Below are 6,852 nucleotides of genomic sequence, written 5' to 3'. Positions count from 1 at the left end.
GTAAGTAACGAAACAAGGAAGAAATTCTATTGTACATATGTAAATTATTCTTTCGAATTCTTACGAGTTGTGAGTAGATAAGAACCATATTTCACTTTTGAACAATATTAGGACAAAAAAAAATATCGATTGATATAGTTTTCATATTGTTCTACTTTCATATTGTTCTACTTTTCATGATTTAATAATGTATAATCTTAGAGGAAAATTTTTAATCGCAGAATTTTTTCACAGGTCCAGGTTTTAATGGAAAAAAATCAATCAATCAATCAATCTCCGAAATTCTCTGTGGTAATAGGGATTTGTTGGTTACAGAAGAGTCGTTGTGGACGTGTGAAGCAGTCAGTCGAGTTGTTACGAGTGGTGGGTAGCCAATAACCATATTCCACTTTTAAAAGATATTTAGACAGTAAAAAACACACTTTCATCAGTTGATATAATATTTTTTATATCAGTATTCTTCTTCTACATTTCATGATTAAACATTTGTAATTTTGAAGGAAAATTTTTTAATCGCAAAATTTTCTTAATTTTTTTAACCTTAAAAAAGAGAGAAAAAAAAATGAATCAAAAATTTTACCCGATTACAGGGATGTGTTTTAAATATGTAAAATATTCTTTTGAGGTTTTTAAATTAAATTAAGACATTCAATATTTAAAAGAAAACACACAATCAATTAATATGTACTTTTCATATTAATATTCATCTTTTAATTTTCATGATTTAATCATGTGTAATGTTAGACGAAAATTTTTAAAGCAAAAATTTAATATTATTTTTATTTTTTTATTTTTATTTATTTATTTATTTATTTTTTTTTTTTTTACAGGTTTTAAAGGGACGCATAGCTCTGGTTAAAGGTCTCAGAGGTTACCTTTGTATAATGTTTCCTGAAATTTGTAGTTTTTTTATCCATTTTTTTCTCACTTCTTAAACAAAATTAGAAAATCACTGTTTCATTCACTCATCTGTCATTCACCGTCATTTAGTATTTGTTGATTGATGAATTGATGAAGGACAGCATGAATGCACTACCTTGTCAGCATTATTATTTCTTGTCATGATTTTCGTCAATATAATTCTTTGTCATCATTGCGATCATTGTATTTTTACATTTTACGCGAATGGAAATTGTAATTTTCTGTAACAGTTCACTGCAAAACACTGCTTCACTGTTTCAAGTAAATGCTTCACTAAGAAACAGAACTGAATCTTAAAAATTTCATTGCAAAATTTAAAACAACAAACTTTTTTCTTTATTTTCTTTCTTATTTAGTCATTGTTAGTCATATTCGATCACTGGTTCACTCACTGGTTCATTCACTGCTTCACTGCTTCACTCGGTGCCTCGTAGTTACCCAACCAGATTTTTATATACTTTTTTTTTTTTTTTCATTATCACAGTAATTTTCGATCACTGGGTCACTCACTGCTTGATTCACTGCTTCACTGTTCCGTCCTGTGCTTCACTCGGCTCTTCATGCTGCGTCCATCGAAGCTCCAGTGAGGCCTATTGTCGATGCATCATTCTTGCTTTTGAAACAGTGAAGCCTCGCAGATCTGAAGAATAAAAAGTGAAATTAATGAATGTAAATACTGAGAGAGAGAGAGAGAGAGAGAGAGAGAGAGAGAGAGAGAGAGAGAGAGAGAGAGAGAGAGAGAGTCCTAAATAACACAAGAAAATAACGAAATCATGAAAAGAAAGAAAAAGAATCCATGAAAAGAACGAGAAAAAGGGGAAAAAAGCGGAAAAAAATAAGGAACACGGGAGAAAAAGAAAGGAAATTCATTTTTTAATTAAACAGCTGATTCTGAGGCGCCCAACAGCCCTCTGGCGGCGGCTGTTTACATATAATTACTCCCTTGCCCTCTGCTTGTCGCCCCCCCACCTCCCCAACACACTAGCAGGAGGAAGGTAAAGAAGGGGATGGGAGAAAGGGGAAAGGGGAAGAGGAGAGAACGAGAAGTACTGGAATGGGTGTTCGAGGAAATTGTGTGTGTGTGTGTGTGTGTGTGTGTGTGTGTGTGACAGTAACTGAAGGATGGTGAGAATTAAAAAAAAATATTGCGGTTGTAGTAGTAGTAGTAGTTGTTGTTGTTGTATTAGTAATAGTAATGGCAGTGATGATTATAAAATGTTAGTATAAATAATAACAATAATAATAATAATAATAATAATAATAATAGTAATAATAATAATGATTGAGGATAATGATAAGAAAAAAAAAATGTATCGATTCAACAAATACATGTACGTTCGTATGTATGTCGATGTATACTGTGGATATATACGTAGTGTGCACGTATCACACACACACACACACACACACACACACACACACACACACACACACACACACACACACACACACACACACACACACACACACACACACACACACACACACACACACACACACACACAAACTTACACATTTCATAATACCAACAAATAACACGGAATATGAAAATGTAACGTAGCATTTCATAATTGTCCGTCCCCAACAATTTTTTTCTGAACAAGAGAGGGGAAGGGGGGAGAGCATAGGGTGAGGGGAGGGGAAGGGGAGGAGGGAGGAAAAGGGGGGAAGGAGGAAAGAGGGTAGAGAGAGAGAGAGGGGATGGGGCGGTCTGATTTAATATTTCTTTTTCGTAATGATCAGCAGGGTCAGTTTTTTTTTGGGGGGGGGAAGGTGGGGGGAGGAACATCAACCCCCCTTCTATCCCCCCACTTCATGTTTGCAGTTTATTTATGTGTTTGTTTATTTATTCATTTAGTTGTTTGGCTGCGGGGCGAGGGATTAATGAACCACGTGTTTACTCAATTATTCACTTCTGCATTCATTCATTCATTCATTCATTCATTCATTCATTCATTTATTTATTTACTGGTCTGTCCCTGTGTGTGTGTGTGTGTGTGTGTGTGTGTGTGTGTGTGTGTGTGTTTTGTAGATTATTAATTGTTTTTGTTGGTGAAGGTCTTTTGTTTTGCTCTCTCTCTCTCTCTCTCTCTCTCTCTCTCTCTCTCTCTCTCTCTCTCTCTCTCTCTCTCTCTCTCTCTCTCTCTCTCTCTCTCTCTCTCTCAGTTTTCTTATCTACCTAGCTTATTTTTCTTCGTTCCTCTCCTTCATATTTCTCTCTCTCTCTCTCTCTCTCTCTCTCTCTCTCTCTCTCTCTCTCTCTCTCTCTCTCTCTCTCTCTCTCTCTCTCTCTCTCTCTCTCTCTCTCTCTCTCTCTCTCTCTCTCTCTCTCTCTCTCTCTCTCAGCCCCGCAGTTTCATCATATTTTCAAACAACACAAAACAATTATATTCAGTGTCCACTAACAGCATGATATAACGTGTGTGTGTGTGTGTGTGTGTGTGTGTGTGTGTGTGTGTGTGTGTGTGTGTGTGTGTGTGTGTGAGTCGTAGCTTTATTCGTTTGTATGTGAATCTTCATCAAGGGTGGGTGGGGACGTACACACACACACACACACACACACACACACACACACACACACACACACACACACACACACACACTCGCAGATAACCGCATTAAACACCAGTTATTAATTTTTGACCCTCGCAGTGTTTGTCTGTCTGATATTAATTAAACACACACACACACACACACACACACACACACACACACACACACACACACACACACACACACACACACACACACACACACACACACACACATTACTTCGCTCCATTTCTCGTGAATTTTGTTAATGTTTTCGGAACACTAATTCATATACATTCTCTCTCTCTCTCTCTCTCTCTCTCTCTCTCTCTCTCTCTCTCTCTCTCTCTCTCTCTCTCTCTCTCTCTCTCTCTCTCTCTCTCTCTCTCTCTCTCTCTCTCTCTCTCTCTCTGTGTTTTATCAGGGCTAAAATTCATAATAGTTGTCCAAACGTGGTGTATATATTTTATTTTTTACGTGTGTGTGTGTGTGTGTGTGTGTGTGTGTGTGTGTAGCCGATTTGTTTTATTAATTTTGCTCTTGTGTATTGCTTTGAGTGTACGTGTATTAATGTTGTTTTTGTTGAGTGTATTTTGTTGTGTTATTATTATTATTATTATTATTATTATTATTATTATTTTTTTTTTTTTTTTTTTTTTTTTATTATTATTATTATTATTATCGTATGTAGAAAAGGAATGGAAATAAGGAGGAGATATTGGAGGAAGAGGGGAGAAGGGAGGAGAAGAAAGACGGAATGAAAGGAGAATAAAAATAAGGAAAACAAGAAAGAAAATTAAAAAAACGAGGAAATAGGTAAGAAAAGGAAAAAAATGAAAATTGACAAATGGAATAAAAAAAAGAGAAGATGAAATAATAAAGAAGATGGAAAGAATGAAGAAAAGTAGAAGAAAACAGGAAAAGTAGAAAAACGAGAAGTGTTGCTTTTCTCCACAGATTTTTACTCCAAACACCTGCTCCCCACACCTGTCCCCCCACCCCTGTCCCCACATCTGTTCCCTTCCACACCTGTCCCCCACAACTCCTTCCACATCTGTCTTTCCATATCTGCCCCTCTATACCTGCCTATAATCATCTCTTTTACCTGTCTCCATATCTGACGCCCCCATTACACACCTGTCCTCTTTCACCTCTATCTCAATGACTGTGTGTGTGTGTGTGTGTGTGTGTGTGTGTGTGTGTGTGTGTGTGTGTGTGTGTGTGTGTGTGTGTGTTATATTGCCTCAGTATGTCGGTCATAATATATTTGTGATTTATATCCTCGCCTCTATTTTTAATTACCAACATCCACCATTACCACCACCACCACCACCACCACCATTACACCAATAAACAATACTACTACTACTACTACTACTACTACTAATACTACTAGTACTACTACTACTACTACTGATACGTCTGTTGATAATAATGTTCAAATAATTGTGAAAGTAGTAGTAGTAGTAGTAGTAGTAGTAGTAGTAGTAGTAGTACCTCAAAACAAAAATAAAAATGTTTTCACTACAAACTATATAACCAAACAAGAAAACATAAGATAATGAAAACAAAAACACGTAAACAATAACAACAACAACAACAACAAACTGACAAAACCAAACCCAAACACACACAAAAAAACAACGTCAAAAAACAAACAAAAAATCAAAACACACACACACACACACACACACACACACACACACACACACACAACAAACACGCATTTCAGGTGAAGGTTACCGTAATAGGAGTCATTAGGAACGCGTAGCACCTGTAATCACCGCGAACAGGTAACACGGACCAGCGGGGAGCGGCGGTGGGGAAGGCTGGGAATGGCGGCGCGGCGGTGCGGTAAAGTCCTTGCGGGGCCTCACTAGCGCGCTTCCCAAACAATTAAGTGGGGATTAGTTGGGGATTAGTTGGGGAATGATGGGGAGAAGAGGAGGGAATATTCGCTAGATTCCTAGTTTACAGTTTACATGGGGATTAGATGGGGAAGACATTGGGGAGTGATGGGGAAGGGAAGGGGAAGAAATGGCCGCTGTATTCATAAGTTTGACGATTATAAAGTTCGCGGTTACTTTGGGGAGTGATGGGGAGGAGAGGGGAAGGAATGGTAATGATGATAAAAGGCTTTCTTCCCTCAACGGTCAACGAGGTGGGGATTAGTTAAGAAATTTGGAGGGGAATGGGGAAGGAATGCTCACTGGGTTCCTTCCCCCGCGACTGTTAGGGTAGGGAGTGTTTTGGGCGGCGGTGGGGAATGATGGGGAATGTTGGGGAGGAGAGGAGAAAGAAATGGTCACTTAGATTTCTCCCCAACGACTTTTTACGTGGGGATTGGTGTGGAAGGCATTGAGGATGATGGGGAATGGTGGGGAGAAGGGTAAGAATGTCATTGTTTGGGGAGGTGATGGGGCGTGATGGGGAATATTTGGGATTGGAAAATAATGGGGAGTATATAGAATTTCTTCCCCTGCGAGTTTTTGTGTGGGGATTGGTTGGGGAGACGTTGGGGATGATGGGGGGAATGGTGGGAAGAAGGGGAAGGAATGGTGAATGGGGTCGAAGGCGTACATCGTTGGGAAGTGGTGATGGGGTGTGGGAAGTAATGACAGTGATGGGTAGTGACGGGGATGAATGGGATGATGCTTTACTTGATATTGTAATGCTCTTGTTATTGTTGTTGTTGTTATTATTATTATTATTATTATTATTATTATTATTATTATTATTATTATTATTATTATTACATTTTTCATTTTATTTTTATTGTTCAGAACGTTAAAAGCGAGACAGTGATGGTGAGAATGATGACAATGAATACAACAACAACAACAACAACAACAACAACAACAACAGCAGCAGCAGCAGGTGTGGGGTGCTCGGCGCGTGACGCAAAATAGGTGTGTAATGAAGGATTTTTGTCACAACCACCAACGAGAACGAACGTGGAGGTTGGCAGGAGAAACGCATTTAATGATTACTGTGATGACGATGATAATGATGATGATAATGATGATGATGATGATGGCAATATTAATTATGGTAATAATAATAATGAATTGGATGATGTAATACTGAATGGTAATGATAATGATAATAGTAATTTTAACGTTATATTCTACTACTACTACTACTACTACTACTACTACTGCTACTACTACTACTACTACTATTACTTTAATACCAGCCATTATTATTACTTTTCTACATTTCATTATTATTATTATTATTATTACTATTACTTTAATACGAGCCATTATTATTACTTTTCTACATTTCATTATTATTATTATTATCATTATTATTATTATTATTATTATTATTATTATTATTATTATTATTATTATCATTATTATTATTATTATTATCATTATTATTGTTTTATTATTT

At 37.0% G+C, this 6,852-nt stretch overlaps 1 long non-coding RNA gene across 1 annotated transcript in view; it reads right to left on the bottom strand.

Moving 5' to 3' along the window:
• Positions 1–430: 430 nt before the first annotated feature.
• LOC135091390 (uncharacterized) overlaps positions 431–6,852 on the bottom strand; it is an 8,466-nt gene continuing 2,044 nt past the window's right edge. The window contains exon 2 of the long non-coding RNA XR_010262486.1: positions 431–1,561. This is a non-coding gene — a long non-coding RNA (uncharacterized LOC135091390). The remainder of the gene's footprint in view (positions 1,562–6,852) is intronic.

Source organism: Scylla paramamosain, chromosome 37 (assembly GCF_035594125.1).
Source record: "Scylla paramamosain isolate STU-SP2022 chromosome 37, ASM3559412v1, whole genome shotgun sequence".
NCBI classification, from domain to species: domain Eukaryota; kingdom Metazoa; phylum Arthropoda; class Malacostraca; order Decapoda; family Portunidae; genus Scylla; species Scylla paramamosain.
This window is presented reverse-complemented; position numbering and strand designations above follow the sequence as displayed.